At 42.3% G+C, this 18,304-nt stretch overlaps 1 long non-coding RNA gene across 1 annotated transcript; it reads right to left on the reverse strand.

The window, feature by feature from the left end:
* Positions 1–2,083: 2,083 nt before the first annotated feature.
* Positions 2,084–17,028, reverse strand: LOC126634675 (uncharacterized). Its single transcript, XR_007627416.1, has 4 exons — positions 16,917–17,028; positions 15,116–15,191; positions 2,727–2,819; positions 2,084–2,145 (listed from the first exon to the last, which is right to left on the reverse strand). It is a non-coding gene; the product is annotated as an uncharacterized LOC126634675 (long non-coding RNA).
* Between the last annotated feature and the right edge of the window lie 1,276 nt (positions 17,029–18,304).

Genomic DNA, 18,304 nt, shown 5'->3' on the forward strand with positions numbered 1-18,304 from the left:
GGGTGAGGAGCAGAAAAGGCCTTGACTGTGTGTGAGCCCTGCTCACAGCAACTGAAACATCCCTCCCTGTGTTATCAACACCTTTCCAGCTCAAACCCAAAGCACAGCCCCACACCAGCTACTGTGAAGAAAAGGAGCTCTACCCCAGCCAAACCCAGCACTTTGCATTATCCCAAAGTGCCCACCTACCCTGGTGATGGGAAAAGGGCAGAAGAGAGAGAAAGCCACCCAATGTTCTGTAGCCACCACATTGCCACAAGAAAACTTGCTGCTTTCATGGAACAGTGAGTTCAATTAATACTTGTCAAACAAAAAGGAAAAAAAAAAATAAAAAACCCCTAAAAACCACAAACAAACAAACAAACAAAAAAGAAAAACCCCAAAACAAAACAGAGGACCAACATCATCCCAGCTGCTCTTAGTTGTTTATATAAAGTAATAAAATCCAACTTCCATTTAATTAACTATCCCACTAACAACAATCTGCCCTGGAGCTTTGAAAGCTCTTAATACTAAAGGTTTTTTTCTGGAGGACTGTCATCTAGGTTGATTATAGTTTGCATAATAACATTATGTAGAGATAAGAACGCTATTTGGAATTGAGTTGTTCTGCTCTCTCATGCAAATTCATGTTTGAAAAAAAAAAGAGTAAGAGATATTGTACTTTAATAACCTACATAATCAGAATAAAACCTAACTTAACAGAACTTCTAATGAAGCCTTCTGTATGTCTTCAGCACATCTGTGCTAAGAATAAGGAAGTGACATTTTAAAGAAGAAAATAAAACATCTGATAGCATATTCACAAGCAGGTTTACTTATGATCTCCTCTCCTCTCAACTGTACAGATCTATATTTGCTCTCAGGACTACTGCCTCACTCCATCCCTTGTAACTATGCTTCAACATCTGGCTTTATTCTCTCTCACTGTCTTAATTCCTCTTCCATAGCAGAATTTGGCTGCTTACTTTTTCTGCTTCACAGTATTATTCACAATAGCCATTAAAGGCATCTGCTGCTGGATGAGCAAAACATAGAGCCAAAAATGCTAGAGGTGAAGGAAATTAGAGGAACACAGAAGGTGAATGAACATTTCATGATGACTCCTACTGCCATGACCTACCCACACACCCCACTTCTGCTGTTTGCTCTTTCATGGTATTTTGATATCTTGCAGCACTGGTTATGAATGCCAATACTCCTGACTTAAGACTCTGTTACTGTGAGAATCAGTGTGAATTTTGCTACAGATTTCAACACTGCCCAGTTTCTCCCCTGCCCTTTTCCTTAACATATTTCCTTTAGAAAGAGCTTCTCTCCAGCTCTGTTGTCTTTCCCCCAACCTTTTATCTAATACAAGAAGTCTGAAACCACAAAGACCATCGGATTCCCTCTACTCTGATCCCTTCTGGCTCACCCCTTTCAGCCCTTCCTTTGGATGCTCTGCCTCTGTTTAACATTTCTCACCAGGCAGGAACCCAGCCCCAGGCTCGTGTTATTAACTCCGATTATTCCCCATGGATACCACCCCATTACCTGAGTGCTATTAGGTTAAGAGTTTAGTCTCCTGGTAGCTTTCCCCCAACATTCCTTTCTAAGAAGTGTTTTGTGCATTTTGTGACTGCATTAGTGATGGGAGGACTGTCCTTGTGCATGGGCTCTGTCAGGCAGGTGAGCAGCAGGAAGAGTCACAGTTTAACTCAACAAATAAAGCATGTGGGAGCCTTAACCTGGAAGGTTTTTTTTTAAATAAAACTTTTCAGTAAAGCACTGCAATGTCAAAATAACTCATGGCCCCAGTGCAGGACTTTCTGATTCCGCATAAAACAGAATTGGCTGAAATCTGCATGGTCCAGTATGCCCCAGATGTTTACAGCTGATGTCATTCTTACATCACTTTACATGTGTTTTGTTCCATCATTGCAACAAAATAAGTCTTTCCTGCCAAGAAACAGAAGTGGTGTTTCAGATGTTTCATTGATAGTGGTAGTGAATCATGAGAACCACATCCTAATTAGGGCAAAATAAAAAAGCCCCATGGAAGTGAGCAGATCTATGCTACACAAGACTCATTTATTGTCTTACCCTGTTGCTGTAGCAGCTCTCCAGGTGTTCAGACAGACTTGCAGTCGAGCAAGGCAAGACCTGCCCAAACAGAAGACAACTTAATCACTGCAAATGTAACAAGCCCACGAGCTCACAGCATTTTATGCACAATAATGAGCAACCCTTTCTGACACCAAGCAAAGATCGGTGTCATCTCCACTCTAGGGAGGACAAAACTGAGGCTGGATGACTTTTACCCTGCAGCAGGACAGATATTACTGGTAGAATTGACAAGGGACTCTGGATCTCCTGATATCCTATGTAGGCAAACCACCTTTCCCTACTACTACCTGAGGTGTCATCACTCCAGAAGAACAGTAATTTCTAATTAACCATTCTCCCCTTCCCTTATTTCTTTTTTTCAACATTTTAAAGCCTAGATTTAAATCAATATACAGAGCCCAGGCAACAAAGTCCTCCAAAGCCTTTTGTGAAGATGCCCACAATATTGTACTTTCAAAAAGGCCAGAACTCTATTCTATGTCAGTAATGGTTCCTATTTTTGTTCTAGTAGGAATAAGAGCTTTTAAGCCTGGTTAGATTTTTACTTAGTAAAAACATTATGCAACATTCTTTCTAATAAAAAATGAAATACAAAAAAACCCCCACTGAATCCTTACCTCTCAATTACTCTCTCTGAGCACTGAAATAGTGTATTTACTGTCATGAACCACATCTCATTGTTTTGAATAGCTTGAAGAGAAGTGGTTTATCTGAAAAACAGAAAAGAAAGCATTGTTGGTTGTAGGTAACTATACAAGATGTATGTTTAGAAGTTCAGAAGGACTGGAGTAGCTGTATTTATTTAAGCTTTTCTTTGTTGTTGTTGTTTCCACTGAGCATTTTAATTGAAAAATACACATGAGAGCTTCTAGAATGTTCAAAAAATATGCCATCAAATGGTATTTTTTAAATTCTACTGAATCCTGAAGTGACAGTAGCAGCTTGGGCCATGTTGCATGAAGTGAAATACTTCTACAGGTTGTGGGATGACAGTGCCGTTGCCATCTAGCTCTCTCTGCAAGGCTGTGGGTGACAGCCTTCAAAGCAGGGCTAAAGGGCTACTCTGCCATTCCCTGTTGCTCCCCTACCACTGTGACCCACAGGAGCACAGAGGGAGTGGGACAGTCATGCCCGCTGTTTTTAGGGTGCAGACCTCATCTTTCAGGGCGGAATTTATGAAGTCTCAACCTTTGTTCTGCTCTATAATGGAAAGTAAAAGCCCTGGCATTATCCACAGACCATTTTTCCTGCAGTTCCTCTGCTGCACATGTTACCCCACAGAGCAGTGGGGAAGTCAACAGCTTCTCTTCATTTGTGTCCTTGGGAAAATGGAGCTACCCTGAGTCTGGAGTCTGAATACCTGGGGTCTCTCCCTGGATCAGTGACCTACTGCATCTCAGAGTCAAGCTCCTGTTTTAATCCGAAAACTCCATCTCTGCCATCAGTGCAATGACATGGGATGATGAAAATCCCCCCCCTGCACCCTGGTTTTAAATACTTCAAGGCTATAATTCCCCTTCACATGACCTCTGAACCAAACCTAGACAGCCCTGGGTTCACACCTCTCTTCATGATGGAAAGTTTTAACAGGTTGTGATGAAGCCTCAATAGCTGAAAGCAAGACAAAGGCATCTTTTAATCGTCAAATTAGCTGGAGGGAAGAGCTGGAACTGCTTTCAGTCAGGAAATAAGGGGAAATCATTAAAGGAAATCATCCCCTTTTCTTTCTCCAAGTAATTAGAAGAACCATCTGCATGTTCATTTCCCCACAGTTAAGGGTGTGGATTAGCATTTCAGAGAGGTTTGAGTTCAACCAGCGATACTTTGATGTGTTCATGTGAATGATGCTAAAATTTCTAAGGCTCTCAATGTTATAAAAGTTAAAAAGGGTACACATGTCGCTTTCCAGTCACTCTTGGTAAATGACTATTCAGCAGAGCCAAATTTACATTTGGAGAACTTTCCTTCTATCTCTAAGAGAATATTTATAAAATAATATGTTCCCATTAAAATAAATACAGTGTTTACATAATGCCCAGCTATAACCCTGCTGGACTATGCAGCACACACTGCCATAATGAAATCAAAATTGTACAAAAGGCTGATGAAATATCCAGATATAAATAAACCTTTTAGTTACGACTGCTTTTACTCTGTGGGGAAAATAACCTCTCAAATATTTCTCCTGTGATTTACAAGGGTGTAACAAAATTTCAGGCACAGAGTCATAAAAACCAAAGCACACTGAAAAGTGAAAATGAAAAAGTTCTACAGCCTTAGTTTGACACACATAAAACAGCAATCTCCAGTGTGGGACCACCTCTGGTTAATCTGGAAACAAATTTTTCCCACTGTGAGTTCTCTGGGTACTATGGAAATCTGCATTTGACCTGAGGCAGAATGGAAATTATAAGATAATATAATAGACTCTACAGACCTCATAGATAAAAGACTAGATCATTCAATACAGCCCTCTCTCCATGATTGAAACTAACTCATATGGATAAGTGAAGCTGAATCCAATTTCCCGAGATCCTTTGTGACTGAATGTACTTGTTCAGGTCATTACACAAAGTTCTGTTCATTTATTTACCAATAAATGATAAACTCCAGCTCCAGCAAGGCCAGAACGGCCCTCTGTGAATCCAAGGCTGTCCTCATCACCCACTGCTATAACTAATCACTTATAACTCGAAATAAAAAATTCATTTCTCTGGAAAAAGAGCTTTGAGAAATGGCCACAGCTTCGAATTTCTCAGCCATATGATGAAATCAGCATCTTTTCCCTTGAAACAACATGAAATTTCCAAGGAAAACCACAACACACAAGAGCTGGGCATGGCAAACCACTGACAGCTCTCACTTCTTACAGACCCCTCTGCTCAGCAGAGCCAGAACCATTGGAATCTGGAATGGGATTCTCCCTGGTCCAGTTTCCAGGACACTTGAATGACATTGTTTTGCTCAGGGAATTGGAAAAGCAAAACAAAAATATACCAAGAGCAAAGGTACAAAACAGAGGTCAAAAAAAAATTTGAATCTGATTTATGAATTTGTCCTTTTTCACCAGCCCTGGACAAGCTTTGTAGTGAACCTGAGCTCCTCCAGTGTGCGGGTTTAATCTTCAAAACACAGCCTAAGGGGGAAAATTGCCACTCAATCTGCAAATGAGGAACTAAAACATGAAGTATCTAAGAACTTTCTCAACAGCAGAAAGAAATAATACTGAAGAGAGAACTCTTAAACTCCCATTACCAACCTCTGCAATAACTTTGTTTCATAAATGAAAACAGAACAAAGAGGATGCTTGTCCAAATGGCAGCAGTTAAAAAAACGAAGAATGATGAGGGAGGAAAGAAGTAATTTATTATTCTGAATTAATTTTACAAAAGAGCTAATGTCATAGTGTCATCTCACCACCACGTCCAGGAGTCTTGTTCTTGAGCAAGACAATATTAAAATGATGTGGCTAATGAACTCTATTGATTAATTCAATTTAAATTAAATGGCATGCTGGGGCATCTCAGCCTGATTGAATTTGAACACACACACATATCCAAAAAGAAATGATGGTCTGTAATGGTCTCTCAGCATTCACGATTTATAATGAGAGAGTTTCCTGCTAAAATAGATCTCAATTAATACAGTAGGATATCCTGTGCCAGAGGTGGGTGTTCACAAGGACTGAATTTAGTCCCCTGAGATGCACCTCCCTGGGGTCTGTCAAACATGAGACTGATGGAAGGTAAGCTAAATTCATCTGTTGAGTGGTTTGGAAACTAAATTTATCAGTCCCTTATCAAATGGCACCAAGTAGTCTGTCCTTGGTTTCACACTTTCAGAGCCTGCATGCCCATCTGTGAGAAGCTGAGAGTTTTTTGTCACTACTCATTTTTTGCAGTTCTGTTAAACCTAATTGATTTAAGAGCTGTTAATATGTCTCAGGATTACATTCTCTGATTAACACCCTTGATTAGATTACTCAGACACCCTTTAACTCACTTTTTAATATATAGCATATACCTTCAACATCAAAAGGGCCTAGAAGGTCAGATCTGAATGAGCAGAGTAAAATAATTTAGTATGGCCACAGTGCTTGCCCACACAAAATACCCCATTACCAGGGGAGCAGCTTCCCTTCTGCCCCATTTCTCTCTGAAGTTAATGCTGCTTGACTGCAATGAATCACAGCAGACAGTGTCCCATTATCAGAACAGCAAAAGTAGTCTATAATTCATAATAAAGCAATTTTTAAGCCCCTTGAAATGCTTTTTGCACTTGGAGTTACTCTCTTTTTTTTTCCCTGCCGTGTACAGCAGGAGCTGCCTCTCTGCAGTCCAGCAGCTCAGTTGCTACACAAAGCTATTTCATCTCACTGAAATGACACACTGCTAGAAGGTACCAAAGTGCTGCAAGAGCTGGGAGGAAGGAGCAAGACAGCAAAGAGACCACAGGAGCTGTGACCAGCTGAAAACCACAATTCACGTTGATGGGGCCCAGAGGAGATGTTCACACACCTTTGCTCATTTGTTAAGGGTGAAACAGAAACAAAGCCCTGGGAGCCTGGAATGCAAGGACTGGGGTGTCTGCACATCCTTGTCATGGCAAAAGGCACATCCAAGCTGTTGGAGCAGTTTGTGTCCATCAGGTTATCGAGTGTCAAACACCCTGTCCATAAAGAGAAGACACAGCTCTGGGAGGCTCAGAGGGGCAGCTAAAAACCCCATAAAATCACCAACTGGGAAGGACTTGCTGGCTCTGGGGATACCTCAGAGGAAAGCTGACATTAGGGATAGAGCTCAAAAAAAGAAGATGAAGAACCAGCTCTGTTGTGTGACTCATTTGTTAACCAGATGTTTCCTGGGTTTTCTAATCCCAAAATAACGTAATCTGTCACAGGAGCCTCCTCCCACTCCCACACATGTACTGTGCTATCACAGCTGTTAAATTTTACAAGTCAATAAAGGTTTGGTGTTGAAAGTTTGGTCTTTCTGCCTAAAATTATGATGCCTAATTATTTTATACAGATGTTATATACGTGTACCCAATTATCTACAAAATACCCACATATCTTGAAAAGGGGAAAAAAATACGAGTAACTAAAAAAATAAGTGACATGGGAAATTTTGGGCAGCCATGAGGCACAGTGACGAGTGAAAAAAGGTGCATGAGAAGGAGCAGGAAGAATCATGTTAGTGGAATATATAAACTATTATTTATGTGCTATATATAAAGCATGAATCATTCATGTTCTCAGTACTTTCACAGTTTGAGCTCAAGCCTCACAAGGGGTATGATTCAGGTATATAAATGAGACTTGAAAGATTTTAATATGGAAGGACAGCAATAGTCCCATGTCAGGAGGATGAAGGGGCAAATTGGGATTATCATATGAGGTGCAGCAATGACAAGCTAACACTGACCACATCTTCCTGCTGTTTCCCTTTGAATAGGTAGCTGTGACTTTTTGAGTCACGAGCTAAGTTAGTGATTCAATTAATTTAAATTGTGTAACAGAAGAATTACAGCAGTAGGTTAATGTGTCTACTCCAGCAGGCTGTCTGGGGTGGTGCCTCAGGGGAGAAGAAGGGAAAAGAGAAACAGTCTATACTGATGCCTTCCTGTGACAGCCTTCCAGAAATAAACACTTCAGGTTCCTTGAAGCCAATGCTTTAATCCAGACAGACTTGTTCCATAGATTCGTCTGTTTTCTGATTTCCATTCACCCATATCCAAACCAGACCACCAAAAACGTGCTGCATTTTAACTATGCAGCTGTGGATGTTAATCCTACTGCCTGTTTGATAACTTTATGGGTTGTTTCCCAGTTTCTGCTTCCTCAGATTCTACCACATCTTTTGCTTGCTACACTCAACCCATACAGTTATCAATCAGGCAACAGAACTGAAACCCAAAGCCATGCAATTAAAATATGGAACTTCTTTAGCAGGCATCCTGTCTAGATATCTGACTTCTTTAAAATACAGAACCAGCCAAAAAAAATTACTATTCTGGAGTAGTGTTAAAGACACAGAACTTTAAAACAGGAGAGTATAGAGCCTACAGTACCTGCACTTCTGCATAATTAGAAAAAAATACTGTTGGGATGTTGTCACAAAAAGTGATCAACATAGCAGATATTAAATGAAACAGATCTAATTTTTACATTTTAACAAGTTTTTGTTCTCCATCCCCTCCTCAGCAATTTTCCTGCCTTCATTAGTTTATTTGTTCTGCCTGAAGCACTGAGCTTGTGACACTTAAGAAAAGATAAAAATCAGTAAATTGAGAGACCCTCAGAAGCTTTGATCGTTTGTTCGCTCATTTTAAGCTACAAACCTTCCCTTTTCTTCCCTTGGAAAACTCCTGCTACAGATTCCCACAGGAGAGTCAAGCACTGTTGCTGGGGTCCTTTCAGGTGAACTTCTTGTAAGCCCCTTCAATCTCATATTGCTGTAGAGAGCTCTCCAGGGGAGTTCAATGCCATGGAATAAACACATTAATCAGTCAGTCAGAGCTTCTCCAAATCATTAAACATCTCTAACCAGATACCAAAGACGTGAATAAATTCAGCATTTTTGACTTGTAGTTTCACTCCCTCCAAAAAACACCCCAAAACATGGTGTTGAGCTGGACAGTTATTCACCAGTGTTAGCTCTGCAATAAGTTACCATAAATCTCATCCAAAATCAATTACAGTGTTTTCTTCATCATACAGCGATCACTTCTCATCTGTCCTCTGGTAACTTTATTAAGTCATCATTTAATAATTAAGAGTATCTTGCATCTATTATTCATCTTAATAAGATCAGCAGCTAAATCTCAGATGAAAAGAAGCTTAATATTTTTGAAAACTCCACGCAGATGAACTGGAAACAGTATTGATTTCATTTGCATGGTTAGTGATAATAGCTATAAAAACTACTGGAGGGAAATACAAAGTAAGTTTTAAAAAAGTGTCTTCCTTTTCCAAGTAATAAACCGCATCATTGACCTTTTTGTTCAAGTGCTATCTACAGGAGATTCACACATTTCCCAGCAGAACCACTGATTTCAAATTAAGCAATTTACTGAAATTCAAACTAATTTGTAATTTTAAACTATTCCTAACAGCATTAGGATTATTTTATTTACTGGATGACTGGAAAGTTAATAACACAACAATGAATTTCTCAGCTCCAACCGTTTCCAGAATAACAATCACACTGCACAAGCCTGAATACAACTGCCTTAAAATACGTGTCAGAGAAATTCACAGCCCGAGACTGAAGCATATTCTCCAACATCCCTGTTAGGGAGAATCTGTGATTTTAGCCCATTAAAAAATCATCACATTGAGGCCAATTGAGGAGAGCAGCACTAGGAGTCAGAAATTCCTAAATTGTCCTTGTTCTACCTTTGCTTGAACCTCAAAGGAATAAGGGATATTTCAAAGTGCTTCAGGCACTTACCCTTGTAGCTACTAGTCACAGAATATTCTGTGCTGAAGTACTACAAGAATAAGGATTTACTAGTACTTTACTCTGAGGATGTAGAGGAGTGAAGACTTTGCTTGTGAAGCTGCACTTCAGATCCTCTGATAAACCCACCAAAACAGCAATGTTTTAGAACAGTAATTTTAGAAATGTGTGCTTTGCTAAAGGTTACACACCCTGATCTTCCCAGGCCTGCCAGTGCAGAGGAATTTCAGTGATTCAGCACTTGAGTTCCAGATCTTTTAAGAATCACTTTCCTTTCCAGTTTCAATCCCCTTGCCAGCTCATGGCAAGGACAGCCAAGGAGTGCTGGTCATTCCACGACAAGTGTGCAACTTCACAGAGTCATGGAACTGTTTGGGCTGGAAGGAACCTTGAACATCTTCCAGTTCAAGCCCCTGCCATGGGCAGGGATGCCACCCACTCCATCAGGTTGCTCAGGGCCCATCCAGCTTGGCATCACATCCTTCCCTCCTGCAGAGCCTCCCAGCTCTGCTCCTGTGCTCTGCTCTGTGCAAGCTGAAGACTTTTCTTCTTTTGGTATCATGACCATGCCCAGGTCCAAATTTCCAAAAGCCTGTGCTAAGCTAACCAACCAACCAGCTGCAGTGTCAAAGCTACTGCTGGAGTTCAGAGGCTGATTTCCTTTGAATGCAGGACTCCTTGAGATAGCAGAGCCAGCTGATGGAGCTGCCATTCTCTCCCTGCCTCCTGCTGCCAGTTTGCTCCTGCCCCTCAGGTCTGCCACTGGAAGTACCTGGCAGCTGCATGGTGACCTTGGTCAGGGAACCGATCTCGTTTAAAAATAACACTGTGAAAAACAAAATAATTAATAAGCAGGGCTGCTTCACAGGCTGTTCCCAAAGCACTGTATCTCTGACTCACCACAGGGTCCCAGGGGCTGGAGGTGGAGGGACTGTGACTCTGACACAGTCCCTTGTGCCTTTCTGATAATGGCAGAAAATATGTGGGTGCTGGAAAATCAACAAAAAAAAAATGCCTACAGTCTGGTAAAGATCTACAGAACTGAAATCCAGAAGATTCTATTAAAAGCTCACTGATTGCCAGGAAAAGTTAATTTAACCAGATTATTTGCCCCTATTGCCCTCATTTCAGAGTGTCACTAGAGAGAGACATTCACATATTTTTAATCCTCTCCCTGTACATATTCTATTGCTGCTCAAGAGACCCAGCTAATTTTTGCTACATCCCACATGCACACATATTTTTCAGTAAGTGGCAGCCAGCTCCACATGACTCATCCTCAGACATTATCTTTTTCCACAGAGCTCCAACGGGTACAAAATTCCAGCCATCTCCTAACAAGCAGCTCCTTTGTTGGGTCCCCTGGTGAGGGGCATTGCTGGTTGCTTCAGTCATACTTGTGGCAATCAGAAATGACAGAGAAAGAGCATTTAATGCCCAATTCCCAGCTGTGGGCACAGCGGTTCTGGCTCTGGGCTGAGCTCACTGACACACTGCTCGTTTAGCACTGCACACAGGGGAAGGCAGCAGAAGATGAGGTCTGTGCTCAAAATCCAGCACAGCCTCAGTGCAACCTCTGCCTTTCAGCAGAGATTCAGTGAGGTCATGGCAATATTCCCTACCTGGAAAGCTGGTTCCATGTGACTAAATCACAGTGTGGGTAAACAAATGTGATCTCATAAGGTCCCCAAAGAAAGCAGTCAGCATCATACAGGCAATACAGAACTACTGCATCTCCAGGGAGTAAAGTTCTGCCTTTATATGAGACAACTAAGGAACAGAAAATACCTTTGTGTGTGTGTGTGACACTCAACAGTTTCTAATTCTTCTTTCTCCCTCTCTCTTCACCTCAACTGCATCCAGAAAGAAGTGGAACCTCGAGAAAGGTTTTGCAGACCTTTGTTGTCAGGTAACAAATATTTCTTGTTTCTCCAAGGTATTAGCTAGAGCAAGGCTGTTCAGGACAGCGAGTACCAGTCATAATTGCAGTGTGGATAACTAGCCATGTGGAATTACTGTCCTCCCACTGGTACCATGCTGTGCCCAGCACCAACTAAACTCTGCACCCACCTTTATTCAGGCAAAGGTGCCTTCACAGAGGCTGATGGGACAGATCCCCAGCTTGCAGAGACTCGGTCCAGAGCAGATATCAAAGGCCACACAGCAGTGTCCCACTGAGAAAGCCCCATCCTGTAAGCTGGGAATCAGATTTACCAATATCCTGCCCTGGACAATCAATAGGAATCTGGTAGGGTTTGATTTGATTAGCATGATTACACTGCATGATTTTTGTATACTATCCACATCAGCATCTCATCACCTTTTTTTAAAGCCCTGGCTGCCCTGTATAACAATTAGGTTTAATGGGTGTAATCAGGTATAAAAAGGATGTTCCTTTTTGCAAAAAGATGACTAAGTATTTAAAATGTTCTTGAGTAAAACTAACATAAACTAATACAGAAATAAATCAAAAGAGGGAGTGAATTACTCTGAAAATCATTTGCACAAAAATATAATCCTATTGACTTCCATAGAAATTAAGTCCAATGGAGAACATTGAAATGAAAATTACCTTTTCATCTACACAAATTATTGGAAAGTAGTTAGAAAAGGTGATTGGTTTACAAACACAAATCCAACGCACACACAAGGCCTGGGAGTATTTTCTAAGAAGGCATGTTCCTCCTTTCTAGCACATTATATCTGTACCCTTCCAACAGTCTTGCACTCAGGCTTTTCTAATCAGCCCCAGGTACTTTGTCTCGAATAGAAATATTTACAGTTATGAACATTCACACACAAACACATCTTAATTTTTCATGAGTTGCAAATGTGGTTGATCAAGAAACTTGCACTGATCTATATATAAGCTTTTGTAAAGCATTTACTGCACTGCCACATGGCATTTGGTTTAAAGAAAACAGTATACACAAAAGCAATACCCTGCAGAAAGCAAGCTCAGATGTAGGTGACACGTACCTGAGAGAGGGAAAGGTTACCACACCAGCTCAGGGGAAAGGTTTGCTCGGTTGCTTTATAAGATTTGCAGATGTCACAAGGGCTAGGTCAGAGCCCACAGAGCAGCAGCAGAGCTGCAGCCAGAGGATGAAGTGATGACCTGTACTGCAGAGGAAAGAAGAGCAGATACCCCTGCTCACAAGGCAGCCAGCCTTCCTGCAGCCTTGGCTGAGCACAAATGGCCACAGATCCCAAATCACCACTTGTCAAATGCAAAACTGTCTCGTGGAGCAGCTTTAGCCTTGTGATATAAGTGAGTAGTGCTTGGAGGAAGCTGAGAGAGAGAGAGTGGTCCCACAGCCACCACCACCTAAGGCTGCATGCTAAAGAAGGCTTTGGTGGCTTCTAGCTGACAGAGGCTGGGCAGGACCCTGGGATATCAAAACAGAGGAATACACCCCAAAGGAGAGGAATGTTAGATGGTAAATGATCCAGCCTCATTAACAGCAAGGCCAAAGCCCAGTTTAGTGGCAGCTCTCACATCTTGTTGATGGATCAGCTGCAGTCCCTTACAGAGACATTTTTCCAGACCTGTCCTCACCTTCTGGCCCCACTGCTCAGACCTAAACCATCCCATGTCCTGAAGTGCACAGGTAGCCTGCCCTTCCCAGACACCCCATCTCCCTCCAACAGTCAGGAAAACCCTGTTGTTGGACCTGTTGTTGGTTGTGCCTGCCCCTCTCCTGCCACTGATGGCACCATGGTTGGGGGCTGGGTGTTTGCCTTGCTACTTGGTCTCTCTCAGCTGCCTTTCCTAGAACTCACTGTTATCAGGAAACACTCAAAGGACCCCAGTATGAGTTCATCCAAGGGGAGGTTAAAAGGTGAAGATGTTCCAATTCATACAGACGTGATGAGAACATCCGATAATGGAGGGACTATTAATCTACAAAAGGCATAATGAGAGCTGGAGGCCAGAGCTGGAGCTGGATAAATTATTGCTAGCAAAAAGGCACAGGACATCAGCTATGAAGTTAATTGGACATTAGAGCTCTACTCTGAGAATACAGATTTTCTGTTGCTTAAAATCCTTCTAAACATTATAAGATCTGAGCTGATTGTCTTTCTAGAAGGTTTTCTACTGCTCACATGGGATTTACAAGCTTCAACTAATGATTGAGGTTGCTTCTGCTGTACACAGCATCCAAACAGCCAGAGAAAGCTCACTTTTCCCTTTCCTTTTCTTTTTCCCTTCTCCTGAGGACAACATACTCCTCAGGAAGGGAGTGGAGTGCAAGCATTAAGAGTTAAACCCTGCATCACTGTCTGATGTGCATGTCCCTCTTCCTCGCCTGGGATTTGATTGTGCATCTGGCTAAGAATTTTTCCTTCTATTTAAAGCCATCAGTAAAGGTGTTCCTGACCCACCTGCTACATCCCTGGGTTACCAGCACACAAATTTCAGACTGAGCCTGGAATAAATGGATCTGTGATGACAAAGGCTGGGGAGCAAAATTAACTGAAGCTACAGGGAACGGCAGCTGAGCATTTCCCAAACAAAAGAATGGCACTGGAACAAATATTGACACATTTAAAAGCCAGGGAGAAACAATTCAAGAGCACTGTGTGTGTTCATTGTGCTTGATAAAAGCATGCCTCTCTCCTCATGCTGTTTTAACCAGGCAGCAATGCACAGAATTAAGGCACTGCTCTCAATCAGCTGTCTCTCCTCTGCATGCCTCTGCTTCTGCTCCTCCTGTAACTCTTCTCAGCATAAAGATCCCCACACTGCCGAGGGATCGTGCAGGTTTTATTTTAAGGTGAGGGAAGGCATGAATTCTAGCTCCTTATGAGCTGAGCAAGGGACCTGCTGCCGTGGATAATCAGTAATGCTCTCACTGCTGACACCACACCGTGTTTCTGGCCCGTATTCCTGGACAATTTTTTTTTTTCTTAACAATTCAGCATACCTGAAAATGCTGTGAAAACTCTGTTGGTTGGGTTTAAAGTTCGGGTTTGTTTTTTGTTTTGTTTTGGCACCAGTCAGTAAAAAAAGCATGATTTTTCCTGCCCCTTACATTTATTTATTGAATACCATCCCAGAGCAGAGCTGGAACTGAATGAAGCCTTTAAATGGATCCATAGTTAGCCAAAAAATAGCTCTGTAACATAAAACCTGTGCAATGTCTCTATTATCATTACAAAAGTAGTATCTTGGCTTAAGATAAACATTACAAAAAAGAGGGAGTTGACTGGAGTAAAGCAAAAAAGGAAACAACAAAAATTTAATTCAGGGCTGAGCTTTGCCCATCTGGGGTTACTTCGGCTTTTCTACTGAAAATATAACATGCCAGTGTGAAAAGCCAAGGCTGCTTTTTAAGAGAGAAAACAGCAACATGAAAATTAAATATCTAGACAACTTTGGAGCCAATCTTTTTCAAAATGCTGAGGAGATACATGTTTTTAATATCGCTTTTTCTTTTCCCCTCTAGCAGAATCTGTTTCCAAAGTTGAACTGAAATTCACAAGTAATTTCTCTCCTTCCCATGCTCTCAAGAAACCCTCCAGTCTTGTGAATTTGTACTCACCAAACAGACTTGAAAAGACTTCAAATTCATAGCAGTTGCTACTGTTCAAAGCTGAAACAGTGCAAACAGGAAGAACCTGAAAAAAAGAAGGAGAAGGGCTTTTTACATGGCCTGATAATGATGGGACAAGGGCAACAGTTTTTAACTAAAAGAGGAGAGATTGAGATCAAATGTTAGGAGAAAATCCTTTGACCAGAGGGTGGTGAGGCACTGGGACAGGTTGCCCAGGGAAGCTGTGGATGCCTCATCCCTGCCAGGCTGGATGGGGTTTTAAGCTGCCTGGTCTTGTGGAAGGTGTCCCTGCCCATGGCAGGGGGTTGGAATGAGATGATCTTTAATGTCCCTTCCAACCCAAACCATTCTGGGATTCTGTGGTGACCAGGATCTCATCAGTGCAGTAAAGTCCAGCTAAAAGCCCAAGTGCTCTCCTGATGGGATTTGAGCCCTCAGCCAGGGGTTCCCAGCAGTGTTTTGTTAAATGGTCTCATGGAACAAAGGATTAGGTGCTGCATCCTTTCCTGTCCCTATTCTCTTCCTCCCCACAATTTTTTCGGTGTTACTAGAGCAAGCTCACCTGTCAGAGAAAGGCTGATGGAGGAAAGTGGCTCCTTCAGCCCAGAACTTGGACATGTTGAGTGGGGCATCCTTGCTCACATCACCTTTGGGTGTAACAAGCTGTTTGCCTCACAAGCTACACCTGCCCACCCTGTGCCTGGCAACCTCCTCTTGAAATGATGGCATCATTTGTAAGGTGCACTCTGTCCATCCATAGACACAAACCTACTGTACCCAAGGAGTAAATCATACTAATACAGCAGTTCCTGCTCCTCAGGTAACTGTAAATCTCTCTGGGCTTGTCATGCCCACAGACCCAAAGTGTCATTTGGATACCGACCCTGTTCCTCTGGGCAGCAACCCCTCTGTCCTCCTTAGAACCAAAGCTCTGGGCCAGGCACTGCACAGTGCAACCTGACCCAGCCTTGCAGATGCCAGCAGAGCTGGGGGAGGGTCTCCTCTCTTGGTGGCAGCCTCTGTGCCTGCACAGGCTGCACCCTCAGCTGGCTCCATGGGGAGCAGATCCCTCCCCTGGGGACCCTCAGCTCAAAGAGGTCACTGCACGTCTTTGAGGGGAACAAGCAAATGACACAAACAGTGCCAAGTAAGAACAATAAATACAATATAAACCCCCTCATAAACACTGGTATTTTCAATCAACAAGCACAGTTAAGTCCTGAAATTAAATTCAGAGTGTCCAGGCTGCTGCCATTGTCAGAAGCAAGGTGGGAATGCCGCCCAGAGCTCACTGCAGGACTAGGACAGCAGCTGGGCTACCCTGGGGCTCCCTGTGGGCACTGCCAGTGGCACAGGCAAGGAGCAAAGCCCAGCTGTCCTCTAATCAAAAGACTAAATCAAATTCTCCTCCAAGTCTACCCAGCTGACTTGGCAAGGAATTGAGTGATCTTGGGGAAGGGGTTAGACTGCTAGGGAAGGAAAAAGTGCTTGTTGAACTTTTTCAGCCAAAATTTTACCAAAAAATCTGGGCTCTCACCTGAACAGAAATTGTACTACAAAGTATTGGTAATCCATAAAAATTTCTCTTCTGGCCAAAAGATGAAAGCCACACAAATCTGAAACATTCTACCAGGCTGTCCCGTTGTGCTGCTCCCTGTTAATTTAAACTTGGGAAATGGGACTTGAAGGGAAATCTAAGGCACTGCCACCAGCAGACAGCTCCACCCTGTATAATACAACCCCTCCAATAAATGGACATGAAGCACACCTATGTTTTCTCTCCACTTACCTCTTCCTGAGCCTGGTTCAAACTCAGCTGCTGCAACAGGAGCCTCATCAGCCTGTCCTGGAACGAAGCCTGGTGCCAGCTTGGTGATAACTCAGTGCTAACGTGGTCCTGCCCTCCAGCAGTGGGGAAGGCTCAGCTCGGGGACCTGAAATAATGGCAGCACTTTGGTAGGGTCTGTGTGTCTGGGCCTTACACGAGGCAAAAAAGGGAAGGCACAGTGGCATTAGGGGAGTACCATGGTGGGTGAGAGCAGACTGGCATACTAATTGTGCTCCTGTTCCTCTTCCAGTCCTCAGACCTGTTAATTTGCTACTCTGAGAGCTGACCACAGGGTCACACAGAACCCCATTCACCATGGCAAACAGCTCGTGGTCTAGGGAATGATTCTAATCGTTTTATATCAAGGTAGATAAAGAATATGCTGAATTTGGAAAGAGCTACTTTGTCAGTATTTGGCTACTATGACAAGATTCCAGAGGAAAAGTTGTGCAAATCCTTCATTGTTTCAGTTGCAACTCAGTTCCATAAATCATTTGCAAAGAGGCACCTGGGTCCATCCCCTCACCTGGCTTTCTAATCTGCGTGACAGTTACCAAATCAATGCCCCAGGCAAGGTAAAAGCTGGCTAGAATAACCTGGTGTTTTCCAAGATTATGACAGAAAGAAGTGTAATAGAGAAACTGTTCATCAGCAGAATGCCAGCCCCTCTGGCCTTTGTCAGAACAGACTGCAAAGAGTGAGTGGAGGCTCTTTTTAAATGTGCTCGTTTCCAGTGGCAACCAATGGGGAAAAAAGGACAATCAGATTTAATCAATTGATTTCAATGGGCCGTTTTCAAGTAAGTTTTCTTTAAACGATTCAAGAGACAAAAAGAGGGAGAGAAAAGTCAAGCAATAAACTGTAATGAAACTCATTAACTGCCATGAATTGACTGTTTCATACTTTAACTTTGTCAAGGACTGTGAGCTTTTCACAATTCCATCAGATGAGAGATTATTTCCAAGAAAAGCCTCAAAACTTAGATGCAGACTCAAATCCTTTTGTTTGGATGCTGATTTCAGATTGGGCCCATTTTAACTTCATTTGCCCCAGATTTGCAAATAAACAAAATCATTTTCTCTGTCTAAAATGCCACTTGCATTTCTCTAAAATAAATCTTTACACATGAACCATCTGTATTTTTACACCGTTGCCAAAATGACATAAAATCCTTATACCCAAATTGGAAATGCAAGGAGGCTGGATGACATTTGCAAAGAATGTCTTCTCAGAATAGTTTTCCACCTAACCTTTAATAAGTGTATTTTCCATATATTTATTACTGTCAGTAGGAGAACATTTTGTTCTGGAATAAATTATTTACGGAATTTCTATGTCTTTGTTGCTTA

Source organism: Myiozetetes cayanensis, unplaced genomic scaffold (genome assembly GCF_022539395.1).
Source record: "Myiozetetes cayanensis isolate MyiCay16 unplaced genomic scaffold, myiCay2020 scf10, whole genome shotgun sequence".
Classification (NCBI taxonomy): domain Eukaryota; kingdom Metazoa; phylum Chordata; class Aves; order Passeriformes; family Tyrannidae; genus Myiozetetes; species Myiozetetes cayanensis.